Source organism: Martes martes, assembly GCF_963455335.1.
Source record: "Martes martes genome assembly, chromosome: 9".
Lineage (NCBI taxonomy): Eukaryota > Metazoa > Chordata > Mammalia > Carnivora > Mustelidae > Martes > Martes martes.
This window is the reverse complement of record NC_137896.1, coordinates 128,895,184-128,909,897: the sequence shown is the minus strand read 5'-3', so window position 1 is coordinate 128,909,897 and position 14,714 is coordinate 128,895,184. Positions and strand designations below refer to the sequence as shown.

Below are 14,714 nucleotides of genomic sequence, written 5' to 3'. Positions count from 1 at the left end.
TCTTGTATATCCTGTAGGAGAACATTGGTGTTTGCATTGCATCCAAAAGACCAACTCCCAGGAAAGCACGGGCCATCATAAGAAACTAGACTTTACGTGTAATTTTGCTCAAGGTTTCATTCCCCTTGATTCTGTTGACTACCCAGATGTCAAGACTTCATGGGACGTGTCCAACCCTGGTATCCTGATCTAACCACTCATGGGACTGCCCAATGTCCAGCCTCCAGACTATATGCACGGGCTTCCTCCAAAGGCAAACTGGAAGTACGTAGGGTGAGAAATGGCTCACTACCCCAGTTATTTTTGGATTGTTTTTACAAACAGAAGCCCAAGGACAAATTCTCAGAGGTCTCTGAGCTTCACTACAAGACTTTTAAATTTTTAACATCACTGACAAACATTTAAAAATTAAAAATAGCCTATTCTGAATGATCAGAATGACTGCTTTGTGTCCAAATCCTTTCTCACAGTTCCAGCGTTCAAGTTTGTAATTATATTTACAAATGAGTTTTCACCAGTCAAATGGTGCCACGTTAATTGTCCCAGGCTAATGAGAACAGAACAAAGGCAGATTTAGTGGGTAAATGATGAATTCCTGCTGCGTGAACTCCAAATGGCATCACTGTGAACCGCAGGCATGAGGGTTCTGAAGCAGCACAAAAAGTGGTGGAAAAATGGTCTTCAGGCCAACAGAGTAGGCATGGCATGTTAAAAGGAAGGGAACAGTCGGTACACTGCCGTCACGCAGGTGGCATTTAGTTTCGGCAAAATTCATTACTCTTGACAATTGAAATTATTTTTGCTTTTGTAATGTATCTGGTTTTAGCTTGTTAATTTGTTTTGACTTCAGAATGGTATGAATTAACAGCATAAGGAGTGTGGAGCTAGTTTTATGTGCACGCATAGTTAAGTAGTGGGAGGATAAAATAGTCTAATTCCATATTGCAGGGTCTGTGAAAATATTTACCTCGAAAAGGATCCACACCCACTGGAGTTCAGTTCGGACCAGGTGGAAACTTGGCTCCTTACCATTCTAGGTGGTTCCCCAGAAGTGTCCTGGGCTTCCAGAATCAGCCCCCCATGGCCCAAGGATGGGAAGGACAGAGCACGCAACACCTCGTACAGTGACATTTAAGTGATTTAACTAGTTCATCTAATTTTTTTTCTATTCTTAAGCTCGTATGAATGTTCCAATTAAATTAAAAAATGAAGGAATGAACAAAGGATGTGTTTTTAATAGACTGAATTTCCATTTGAGTTTTATTAAAATTGCTGTAGAAATTACCATGAAAAAGTCTGTCTCAGAAAATGGTAATATCAATTGTTACCATCCCGGTGATGAAAAGAGGCAGTATGAGGTGTGGCACTAGTCCATGTGTAGACAAAGTAGTAAGCATTAATTGGGAGCCTTTCCGGGGCAGGAACGATCTTGTTCCTCTATGAATTCCTCACACCCAAACAGGTCCTAACACAGGGCAGGTGAGTGCTTGTTAAGTCCGCTGCCATGTCTTGCTTGGCATGCTGCCTTTCGGGGCTCACCTGGAATGTTCCCACAGGCTCAGCCCTGCCTCTGAGTGTAGGGTCCTGGGAAGCAACCCTAAGACAGAAATTCTGCAGCTCAGCATCAAGTCAGCCTAGATGCACAGCCCATTCTCTGCGTCCGGTGACTCGTCTCCCTGCTTTGGAGCTTCCAGCTGAGGGAAAGGGGCCCTTGAGACTGATCTTTCCAGTTCTCCCAGCGATGGCATTCGGTCCCTGAAAGTAAGCACCCCAGGGTTCTCCACTGACGGGTCTTCTGGAAACCAGTCATCTGGTGGCCTCCGCCTCTGCCCATTCTGCTGCCAGATGATGCTGTCCCGCCCGAGGGAGGTGGGAGGTGTGGAGATTTCAGCTGCGAGACTCTGGGCTGAGCAGGATGCAGTGTTGTTCAAGTACAAGTACGCAATAGCTCATGTGCTGCCAAGTTAGACACCACACTATGGCTCAGAGTTATCATCTCTATAATGGGTATAAAATGTAATTTATAAGAGAGTTGTGAGGAACAAATGAATTAATTTGTATAAAGCATTTGGAAGAGTGCCTAACTCACCATGAGCACTCAAAAATGCTGTTTTCTCTTGTTTTGGGGGGGGTTTTGGTTTGTTTGTTTTGGGGTTGTTGGTTTTTGAGGTCTCTCATACCCCCACACCCATGCCAAATATTCTTGGGAACTGATAACTGGCCACCCTGTAGGCTCTCCAGACACTTAACTCTGGTTTTCTTTTCTTTTCTTTTTTAAAGATTTTATTTATTCATTTGTCAGAGAGAGAGAGAGCACAAGTAGGGAGAGTGGCAGGCAGAGGCAGAGGGAGAAGCAAACTCCCCACTGAGCAAGGAGCCTCATGTGGAACTCAATCCCAGGACTCTGGGATCATGACCTGAGCCAAGAGCAGATGCTTAATCGATGAGCTGCCCAGGTGTCCCTAACTCTGGTTTTCTGACCAACTTTCTCCTACTTCTTTTGGTTAACCCTACATGCTTCCCTAGCAGAGGGCCCTCATGGCATCATTTAATCATTAAACAACATCCTACTACCATTTCATAGTCTTCAAATCCCTTCAGGGCCAATCCCCTATCAAACGTCACTCTGACACTTACCGGTTGAGTTGTAGACATTAGGGTTTCCCTACAATAGAGTGCACCCACTCAGGTATTGTAGGCCCAAATCCACAAGGCCCCAAGTGCACATACTCCCTCACTGTCCTGCAAGCAATCCTCTATGGGGTGGGGATATAGTGACAGATGCCACACATCTTTCATCTGAGACCTAGGCATCGAGTAGGAGATCAGACAGGGGAGAGTTTAGAGAAAAGACAGGAGTAGCATAAGAGGAGTCCAAAAAAGCCACTAATGGCATGGCAACAGAAGGTCACCTCTGTCATTTTTCAGAGCTTTTCCATTTGCAAAGTACTACATTCTCTCATTTTATCCTCACAGAAACACCATGAAGTGACAGAATGCATTTGAATGACTGGGACAGTGCTTGATCCATTTTCACCAGATGGGAACCCTTTCAAAGCAGCTGATATGCCCAAAAAATCATGTTCAAGGGCAGCATAAAAAAAGTGGCTGTAGCTTGAGCACTTTTGAGGTTAGCCCACTGTGCCCTTGCTGATGGCTTGAATATACTTTAACCTTTCCCACTGGTGATTTTTTAAGAATTCAGTTCCTGCTTTTCTGGTTTTTTCAGTTCAGCAGTCTTCATCTGGCAACTTCCCCAGACTGGACATTGGCTTTCTTAGAACTCCACTTCTATGAAACCATAAAGCCCTTGACTCGTATCCCAACTGTCACAATTTGAGATTCTTCTCTTGCTCCCTACAATGTAATTTTGTTTACACCTGTAGTGTCTGGTCCCTAAAGATCGCCACCCCCTAGTGTTCACATCCTGTATAAATCCCTCCCTGAGTGTGGGAGGTATCTCTGATTGGCTTCTAGCCAATAGAATAGGGCAAAGGTGAAAGCTTTTTGCAGATGTAATCAAAGTCCTAAATGGATAAATTTTGACTTAATCAACCATGAGTATATCTTGGGGCTCCTTAAATCCTTAAAGAAAGAGAAAAAAAAAAAAAAAAGAGGACTGGGTCCTCTTTGAGGTGAGAGCCTAGCTTTGCTGGCTTAATGATGTGAGTGACCATGGTGAGAAAACTCAAATGGCAAGGAACCATGGGTAGCCCCAAAGATTGAAGGTGGCAACCTTCAGCCTATAAGAAGCTTAGGCCTTCCCTCAACCGCCACAGGGAAATTAATTCTGCCAACAATCTGAATGAACTTGGAAAATGAGTCTTCTCTGGTTGAGACTTCAGATGAGAACGTCCTTAAATTTTATCTCACCTTTTTACAAACTTGACTTGGAACTTTAAAGCCAGAAAGTTTGCATATCTGATTAGAACACTAAAATTTTGATTTGCTATATAAGTAGTGTAAAAGAGTCATGCCTGAAATGAAATGGGCAGGAAATCTTGAAATGAAAACCAGGAGCAGAGGTTTAAAAAAAAAAAAAAAAGTTTAAGTTTGAATATAAAAAACTGCTTGATAGGATTCCATTCATTAAACAGAAACACATCCTATATGTTACTGCCTATGATTTCATTTATAATATTCTTGGACAATTGAAAAAAAAGTAGCAGAAAACAGATCAGTGGTAGCTCAAGGGAATTTGTTGGAGTAATGGAAATGTTCTATATCTTGATTATGTAGTAGATACATGAAGATATTTGTCAAAACTTAAGTTTACACTAAAAAAGGTGAATTTTACTGCATATAAATTATACCTATCAGATTGTTTTGTTTATAGAAGATATATAATGTTGATTTCATTAAAATTATAAACTTCTGTGCTACAAAAAACACCATTCAGAAAATGGAAGACACACCCAAAGAATGAAAGAAAACACTTGAAAATAATCTGATATTGGACTGTATCCTGAATATACAAAGAGCAGAAGTTACTCAATAATACAAAACAATTAATAAATGGAGAAAGTACATGATTAGACACTTCTACAAAGACACACGAATGGCTAATAAGATAAAAAGTGTTCATAATGTAGTAAAAAGATAATCAAGATGTCAAGCCATTGAGATAGTACTTATACCCACTCATATGTCTATATTTAAAAAAGAGAGAGAGAACAACTGGTTTTGACAAGAATGTGGAGAAACTGTAACCTTCATACACTGCTGGTGTTAACATAAAATGATATAGCCAATACTTTGAAAAGCAGTTTCTCAATTCTTAAAATTTAAACACAGAGTTTCCATATGACTCACCAATTCCCCTTCTGGGTTATGCCCAAGAGGAGTAGAAATATACATACACATAAAACCTTGCATACAAATTTTTTTCTAGTTTCTTATTGAGGCAAAAAAACATATAATATAAAATTTACCATCTTAATCATTTTTAAGTGCCCTCTTCCAGGGTCTAAAATACATTCATAATGTTGTGTGACCATCACCGTCATTCATCTCCAGAACTCTTTTTAACCTTATACAATTGGAACTCTATGCCTATTAAACAGTACCATTTCCCCCTCTCCCCAGCCCCTGGCAACCATGTCCTACTTTGTATCTCTTTGATTCTGACTACTCTGGATATCTCATATAAGTGGAATCATACAGTATTTGTCTTTTTGTGACCAACTTACTTCGTTTAGCACAATGTCCTTAGTTTATTCGTGGTGTAGCATATGTCAGAAATTCTTTCCTTTTTAAGAATGAATATTCCATTGTACATATATACCATTGCTTATCCACCCATCCCTCAGTGGGCACCTGTGTTGCCCCCACATTTTGGTTATTGTGAATAATGTTACTATAAACACGAGTATACAATTATCTCTTTAGGACTCTGCTTTTCATTCTTTGGGGATATATATACAGAAATGGAATTGCTCGATCATATAAATGAACATTTATAGCAGTGTTATGTATGTGAGACAAAAGTGGAAATAATCTAATTGTCTATCTCTGAAAAATGGATAAAATGTGGTATATCCATACAATGGAATAGTACCCCACACTAAAAAAGAAGGAAGTATTGACATATGCTACAACATGGATAAATCTTGACAACACCATGTTTTGTTAGAGTAATCGGTCACAAAAGATCACAGATTGTATGATTCTATTGATTCTATTGAAACATTCATAGTTGACAGATTTATAGCAACAGAAAGTAGATTAATGCTCACCAGGGACTGGGGTAAAGGAGGTAATAAGGGGAGACTGCCAACAGGGACAGAGTTTCCTTTAAGTGATGAAAGTGTCCTCAAATTAGCTTGTGGTGGTGACTGCGCAAATCTATGAATGTACTGAAATTTATTCAATTGTACACTAAATGGTGAGTTGCATGGTAGGTGAATTTTATATCAATAAAGCTCTTAAAATAATCCCAAGTCTCACTCAAAAGAAAAAGAAAATTTTAAACTTCCACAGTCCAAAGAGAAAAGGGCAAAACACTAAGCAGAAAGTCTCTTTTAAAAAGGAATACAAATGACCGATAACCATATAAAAGGATGCTCAGTTTATCAATTATCGAACTAATGCAAACAAAACAAAAATGAGATCTATCTTCCCCCAGTAAGATTCATAAAAATTAAAGACTGGCAATACCCAGTGTTGGTGAAGTTATAATTAAATAACCTCTCCAACCTCAAGACTTGCATATGCTTAGCTGAAATGAATTTTCTAGAAACAATGTTTGCAGTATATATCAAAATGTGTGATATGCATAACTTTTATCTAACTTTAAGGCCACAGTAGCACAAGATTTATAAACAAACATTCCAATCTGTTCCTGCAGTGCATGATGTGAAGTGGCCTGCCACAGCGTCCTGGAGGGACCCTGCTGGGTCAGGCTTCGAGCTTGGGTTCCAGGCTGTGAGGAAGTCCTGCAGGGTCCTGGGACAGAGACCTGGACAGTCAGGGGGCTGAGATTTGAGACAGTAAGTGGTCCTTACTGTATAGCACAAGCTGGTCAGTTGTGTGCAATGTGGTACAGATGTTCTATATTTCTTTTTAAAATTTATTTTTTTTAATTTTTTAAAAGATTTTATTTATTTATTTGACAGAGAGAGAGAGAGAGAGATCACAAGTAGCCAGAGCAGCAGGCAGAGAGAGAGAGAGAGAGGGAAGCAGGTTCCCCACTGAGCAGAGCGCCCGATGCAGGGCTCGATCCCAGGACCCCGAGATCATGACCCAAGCCGAAGGCAGAGCCTTAACCCACTGAGCCACCCAGGTGCCCCCAGATGTTCTATATCTCAACAATTAGTCTGACCTACCATGAATACAGACCGAAAGCTGGCCCTATGAAAATACAAGTATTGAACATGCATGCAATAGACATTATCCCAGTGTGTTTACAATGCCAGAAGAATAAGTGTTCAACTTTCGGGCACCAGTTAACTAAATCAAGGATATTCAGAAAGTATGATAGTCTGTGGCTGTAACACATGATTTGGAAATATTTACTTATTAAATAGGCAAAAGTATCTGTGATATAATCCTGAATAAAAAAGATTACTTGACAACATGGAGAATAAAAGTATCAAAATTTAAAAGTACTCATGCACATATGCCTGTGTGCATAAGGAAAGAAATATCACCTGGGAGGCTCCCGGGTCACCTCTTCCTTGAAGTCTTTGCTAATCCAGACCAAGTTCTTGCCATCACATAGCTTGCATTCCAGTGTGGTGGAGAGGGGAAAGAGAGGGGTGAGTTTTGTGGCATTGGTAAGCAAGAATAAAATGATCAATTCAGAAAATGAAACGTTCCGTGAATAAAATTTACAAGAATGAGATAGGAGAGGGAGGACTATTTAGTGAGAACAGTCAGGGTAGAACTCTCTGAGGAGGTGACAGTTAACAGAGGTTACCGTGATAAGAAACAGCCAGATATGTGAAAATATGGAGCAGAGAGTTCACGCAGGGAGAAGAACAATGATATGAAGTTCCAGAGATGAAGACGGGGTTGGTGTGTTCAAGCCACAGAAGGAGGGCTAGGGAGGTGGGGACGCCATGAGCCAGGGAGAGCTGGTAGAAGGAGCCAACGGAGACCAAACAACACGGACCCATGGATGTCTTGTCAGGAGTGGCACGGAAATTTGAATTTTTTTTTTTTTTAAGTGAGATGGGAATCCATCACAGAGGAAGAAACATCAAATCTACTTTAAAGATAGATTACTAGGCTGCTGGTGAGTGAACTGACTGGTGGGCAGAGAACAAGCAGGAACAGCAAGCGCCATCATAGTAGCAGCAGCAACAGACGCTGGCGTCATCGCACTAGCAGCCGTGGACACGATGAGGCAGTGAGAAGGCTTCAGATTCGAGGGTCATTTTAGAAGTCGTACTCCCTGGGTTCCTGATGGGATGTGGGGGTGCAGGAAAGAGGGGAGTCAAGGCTTTCCACTCAGGTCTTGGCTTGAACAACTGAGTGAATGATGATGTCACTGATGGGGGGAGGAACAGATCAGGGTACGTGGGGGAATTCAAGAGTTCTTTCCTGGAAACTAACTTTGGGATTCAGATTAATTACTCAGGGGAAGATGTTGTGAGGCTGTTTTGATATCTGTACCTGAAACTCACAGGGGATGGGTCAGAATTGGTCAACTCCATTTGCTTGTCATCAGTAAGGAAGTGGTGGCTAAAGATGGGAGATTGGCTATGATCACTTAAAGAAAGTGGATGGAGAAGAGAAGATGAATAAAAGATTGGATTCTGGAGCCCTCTAAAGCTAAGAGGAGGAGAAAAGGAAGAAGAAGAGAGACGAGGAAACCTTTCCTATAAAAGGCCAGGCAATAGCCATTTTCACCTCTGAAGGTTACACCACACCCCACCTGTGGCTACTGATACTCAGCTCTGTCACTATATCCTGAAGGCAGCCACAGACAGTATGGAAACAAGTGGGCATGGCTGTGTTCCAAGAAAACTTTATTTACAAAGGAGGCAGCAAGCAGACTTTGGCCAGGAGCTGTGATTTGCCACCACTGGAACAGATAGACAGGAAGGAGTTATGCTGGTGGTTGAAAGCAAGGAAATAGATCCCAGGTGTCACAGAAACCCAAAGAAGGTGCCCGAAGACTGAAACGACAGTAGATCAGTAGATCATGTCTAGCAGCCTGCAAAGAAGCCTGAGCGTAAGTCTTCCAACTCTACAGGACTATGTGGTTTACTGAATGCATGGTTGTTTCCTACACTCTCCTGGGGAGTGTAGGAAAGTGTTGTTTCCTACACTTCTCCAGGGTCCTCCACCAAAAGTCTCCTTCTGACAACGTCCCTCCCTTGGAAAGCTCTAGGTTTCCAATACTACCTGAGCCCAGAACCTTCTGTGGGAGACAGAGTAACAGAGCTCCAAAGATGTCCACATGCTCGTCCCTGTCACCTGCAAATGTGTGCCTTGTTACCTTGCAGATATGCCCGAGTTACGGTCTTGGGATAGGGAAATTATCCTGAATATCCTGGATGGGCCTTAGTAATCATCAGAGTCCTGTCATGGGCTGAATGGCATCTCTCAGAATTCATGCATGAAAATCCTAACTCAAGTACCTCAGAATAAGACCTTCCCTGGAACTAGGGTGACTGTGGATACAGTCAGTGAAGATAAGGTCATACTGAAGTATGGTGACCTCTTAATCCAATATGACCTGGGCCCCTATTAAAAAGGGGGAAATTTGGACATGAACGAGCATACACAGGGAGACTGTCATGTGAGATGAAGGTCAGAGGTCATGTGAGAAGTCAGAGGGACACTTCTATAAGCCAAGGAGCACAGAAGATTGCCAACAAATAACCAGAAGCCAGGCAGGAGGTCAGAATGGCCTTCAGAAGGGACCGACCCTGCCAACACCTTGAGCGAGGACTTCCAGCCTCCAGAACTGCAAAAACAACAATTAAATAAATATCTGTGATTTGAGCCACCTAATTTGTGGCTTTGTACTTTGTTCCTGCATCCCTAGCAAATTCATACATGTTGTTGAAAGTGAACGAGGGAGGCAGAAGAGGACGGGAGATGGAGAAAGGGCCATGAGCCAAGGAATAGGGACAGTCTCTAGAAGCCGGAAAAGGAAAAGATCATTCTTCCCTAGAGCCTCCAAAAGGAACTCACCCCTGCCGACACCAAGCTTTTAGCCCAGGAGACTGGTGTTGGACTTCTGACCTACGGACTTTCAGGATAATAAATTTTCATGGTCTTAAGTAAGGAAGACAGTGGTAATTTGTCACAGCAGCCAGAGAAATTGGATACGCCTCCCCAGCTCCAAATTCCACCCCCACCTCCCCACTCCGGCACAAGGCTAATTCCTGTTCTGTGGGCTGGACGAAGAACAGCTTAAAGCCAAGTGCCAGGTTTCACTCCTCTTCTGGTCTCTAGCACTCTGCACATGCTCGGGGAATAAAGGCAGGTTAATGTAAGTTGAATGACTATGCCTTTCCCCACGCTCTTCACTTTCCTACCTGCCTATAAGCATACTCGAGGTTTAATTTTCTGGCCTTGAAGCTCATTTTCTTTACATTCCTTCATCGATTTTATTACATTTTATTGGACTACTCCAAACTGTCCTAAGCTCTTCTGAAATTCAAGAACAAAAACAAAATCAGGCTTTGAAGATCCAGCAAGAAGCAGGACCCATTATGAAGGTGTCTTTAGCAGAAGGTTGTAATGTGAAATCACTTGAGCTAATTTGCTGCAAATCACTGCTAAAATCTATTGCAGTGGGCAGATCTGAATGGGCAATTTCACGGGAGGATTTGAGCTGACCTGATCCTTACCCATCTGCAAATCCATTTAGTCTTATAGGTGAAATAATAGATTTCATTATGGTTTATTGAAAACATCTTCTTAATGATTATATATAGGCCTGTGAAATCATTGATTTTTTTTTAATCTTGGAACTGCATGTCTAGCTATACATGTCTTTGTGCTAAATATTCCAAAGTATGAATGAGAGTCTACTAAACACTGAGTTAATGATGGATTCTCCAGAATGTCCTTGATCACAAGCTCACTAGCAACTGTGGAGTTCGAATGTGTTATGATCTATCTCTGTGACAGAGAACTCCTCCTTTCAGACAATGGAGAGAGGGCTGATGGTTACAATGAGGTCAAATGCAAATTCAACCAGATCAAGCCTCGGTTGTAACATGGGCTGAGCATCTCCTTCCTGTGGTTGTAGCTCAAACATTTTTTTAAGGTTATCACATGCGGTGCACCTTGATATTTTATCTCATTTAATCATCCCCACAAGTAAATGAGGTGGACAGTCTGGTCACTAATTTGCAGAGGAGGAACCTAAGGCTAAGTCTGCGTTGAACGGACTTCAAGGCCAGGCAGAAAGTTAAGGGCAGAGCGGAGACGCGTACCAGAAACGTTGTGGGTCACTGTTCTCTCCTAGGCACCATGAGCTCCTAATTCAGGTGTTAGAGCAAGATCCCTCCGGAAATGGTGAACTTGTGCTCCCACTCCAAGATGGCCGCCATCTATGGATGGAAACTATAGCCTTTTTATTTTTAAAAGATTTTATTTATTTGACACAGAGAGAGAGACAGTGATAGAGGGAACACAAGCAGGGGAAGGGGGGAGGGTGACAGGCTTCCCGCCGAGCAGGCAGCCTGATACAGGGCTTGATCCCAGGACCCCAGGACCATGACCTAAGCCTAAGGCAGCCACTTAACAATGACTGAGCCACCCAAACGCCCCAATTATAGGCTTTTTAGATTCAGAAAGGACATTTGAGACAATCTCTCACGTCTTGGCACGTGAGCTACTTTACCGAGGAGGAACCTGGGATTGGTCATAGGTCAGAGAGTCAGGGAGCCGGAACCAGAATCCACGTTTTTTGGGTCACCTCACCTTGCTTTCCTCAGCAGCACACGCGGATGAGAGGGTCTGCAGGGAGCGACGGCAAACCCATCACCTGGTACCCAACAGAAGCGATCAGAGTACAAAGGTGTGCTCAGAGCTGACTGCGGGAGATTCTGGAAGGATGTCTGGAATTAGCAAGCTCAAAGGCAAGCAAACCAAAGAAGGAAAAAGAAAGAAAAGAAAACCACAAAAGTGGAGGATGGCATGTGTTTAGGTTCTCACAGAAAATCCTCGCTAATGTATCTGTGCAGGGCTAGACCCACAGGTGCGTTTGGCCACTGCACAGAGGGGCAGAAATGAGAATGCGTCAAAATAGAAGGAAGCCAGGGCCAGCTCCAGATTTAAAATGACACCCAAAGTCCTCTGGCGCGCGCACACATCCAGCCCTCAGAGCCCCTTTACCCCGTGAGTTCCTGCACCCACGCAACCCAGAATTGTCTTCCTGTGGGGCTGAGGGAGTGCTGACTTCCAAAGCTCTCCCCTGAGGGCCCTTTCCAATTTTCAAAGACCCCAAGGGGAGGGGGGGTAGGATTAACCCAGATGAATTTATCAAGAATGGTGGCACGTCAGTCATCGAAGAGGGAGTGGGCCTCTCCCGTCACAGACAGGAGGAGCCCTGTGCCTTCATCTGTGAACGACCTGACAGAGGATGGGGGGAGGCACTGGGAGGGGGGGATTTGTGCGCAGCACAGTGATTCCTGGTGGGAGATTAGTTCAGATCCTGGAGCCTGGAAACCCAGACCCCAGTCCCTGCTGCACAGCTGACGGCTGGGTGACTGTGTACCAAGTACTTTCCCTTGCTGGGCTTCCGTTTTTCTCCTGGCTTAGTGAGAAAGTTGTGTCTGGCCTCAAACAGCCTTGAAGGTCTACCTAAATGATTCCAGCTCTTCCTCACCCTTTCCTTATTTGGGAAATTTCCCTTATTTGTGATATGAAAATGATAACTGTACATAGCTCATAGCTTCCTATTAAATAAGAAAATCTCTATAAAAAGGGCTTCGATAAGTTCCTGGCACCCAGCAAGCACCCAGAGATGTTCAGTCTGCATTGTTTCAGACGACAGTAAATGATAAATCTGTCGGTTTTTCACTTCCCCTGATGCCCTCTATGCGGCACAGCCCACAGGCTCATCATTCCCAAAGTGTGCATTTCCACCAGTTTAGAGCGTGTTAGGAAGAACGATGCCCTTGAGACGAATCATTATTAGTCTATACATTACCACCCTCTGGTCATGTTAAAAATCTTTCAGTGGCTCTTCATGTCCTTTGGGATAAAGGCCACTCACCCTGGCTGTCTCAGGGCCTACTGCTTTGCTTCCTACACACAGGTGGGCTCGAACTCTTGAAACACACCATGCACACCTATACATGCCTGTTTGTACAAGAGGTTCCTTGTGCATGGAATGCGTTTTCCTGGCCCACACCCCTTCTGCCTGTTGCTACAGCATCCACCCTCCAAGGGCTAAGCCAAAGGTCACTCTCCTTGTGAGCCTCCGTTTCCTTCCTTTGGCAGAAAGAAGTTCTCCTCCTCCTGCGAACTCATATGTCACTTTTTCCCTCCTCCAACAGAGCAGGCATCTCAGTCCAACTCAGCTGGATCAGTGGGTTGGGCAGATGTTCTCTCCCCAAAGGATTCTTGAGGGCAGACATTCTGTCTTACTCATGCCCTGTGATCACCTCCTAGGCCAGGAGGACAGAGGACAAGAGATGACCCTGGAGACAGTGGTTAGGAGAAGGATCTGAAGATGTGGCGGAGCAGGAAAGGCACTGCTAACAAAATCCTTGGCCACCTAACCAAGCCGAAGAAAGAAGATAAAAGTTGGAGCTACGTGGGGGGCCCCCTGGGTGGCTCAGGCAGTTGAGCGTCTGACTTTGGGTTTCGGCTCAGGTCATGATCTCTGGGTCCTGGATCAAACCCCAGAGGCTCTGTGCTCAGCAGGAAGTCTGTTTTTCCCTCTCTGCCCCTCTCCCAACTCGCTCACTTGATCTCTTTCTCGTTCCCTCTCTGAAATAAACAAATCTTAAAAATAAAAAAAAAAGTTGGAGCCAGGGGAAAGTTGACAGAGAGCAGATCTGTCAGCTGCAGGGAGGCTCAGAGGCATAACCACTCGGGGCAGGGGGCGGTCCTAAGCAGACAAGGCTGGGCTGAGCTGTGTGGCTGGTGGGGCCAGGGGGCCCAGATCGAAACCCATAGAAAATGGGTGTGTGGTGGCATTTCTTTGATGTAGTTTCTCAGGTATGTAGCTCAGAGTTGGAGCAGGACAGATCTTTCTGGGTTACGTAAAGGTCTAGACATTCTGAACGCCCACAAGCCCAGCACATAGGAAGGCTTCAGTATCTGCTACAGCACATTCAGAGCCTGGATGGCCCCGGCTTCTTCCTACCGCCCTTCCCTTCACTGTCCACTGGTGCTCCCAACAGACACACGAGCTGCTGTCCAACTCTGCATCCATTTCCGATGCTTTCCCCATCCCCCCATCATCTCATACCCGCCAAGCCCACTTACACCCCGAAGCCTTTATTACCTACAATGCTCCCACCAGCTATCCTCATGGCCTGCTCCTTCCCTTCCCTTATTGTGGTCCCCAAATATCCTTAATCATTAAAATGAAAAGGTAAATTTCCCTGTATCCACCCTAATTCTCTCTCCATCCCACTAACCCTGCTTTATTTTTCAACGTAGTCATTTTCATTACCCAGCTCCTGCGGATTGACTGGTTTAGCAATTTATTTCTGTCTCTGGCTCACTAGCATGTAAGTTTCCAGAGGGCAAGGACTCCTCTCCTTTGTCCTCTGACGTATCCAAAGGCTTAGGTCACAGCGAGCACTGAATAAACAGAAGCTGTACTACGTCTAGCTACGAAAAGTTACTGTCTGACTCCATCTACGTATGCTTCTCCAACACCAGCTTGAATCTCCGTGAAATTCACTGCCTGTCCGAAGATAAAACGTGTTCTAGGCTGACATTTCAACTCTTCGGCCGCTCCAAGAGCCCTGATTCCAACCGAATCGTAGATATTGCCTAGTTCCTGTATTACTAAGCCCCGGCACCCCCTTCTGCTCTGCCCACCCAAGTTATCAGAGCTGAGTCTGGCACTCAATGTCTTTTTTTCCAAAGGAATTGTGAGAACGTAGCAGAAAGCTCCGGCTGGAAACCTCTCGGAGCATCCGGGCTCCCCTTCCAGCTCGTGCTGAATGGGGACTGATGAAGATTGACTACCTTGATGGGGTAACAATCCATCACACTTAGAGTCTCTCTTCTGAACATCAATCTTATAAATTCACCAGGAGACATAATAGTGTAAATATATTATT

General features: G+C 44.0%; 1 long non-coding RNA gene across 1 annotated transcript in view; it reads right to left on the bottom strand.

Annotated features, from left to right (window-relative positions):
• Positions 1-1,235: 1,235 nt before the first annotated feature.
• The window catches only part of LOC308349830, a 40,241-nt gene continuing 26,762 nt past the window's right edge, over positions 1,236-14,714 (bottom strand). The window contains exon 3 of the long non-coding RNA XR_013967489.1: positions 1,236-1,998. This is a non-coding gene — a long non-coding RNA (uncharacterized lncRNA). The remainder of the gene's footprint in view (positions 1,999-14,714) is intronic.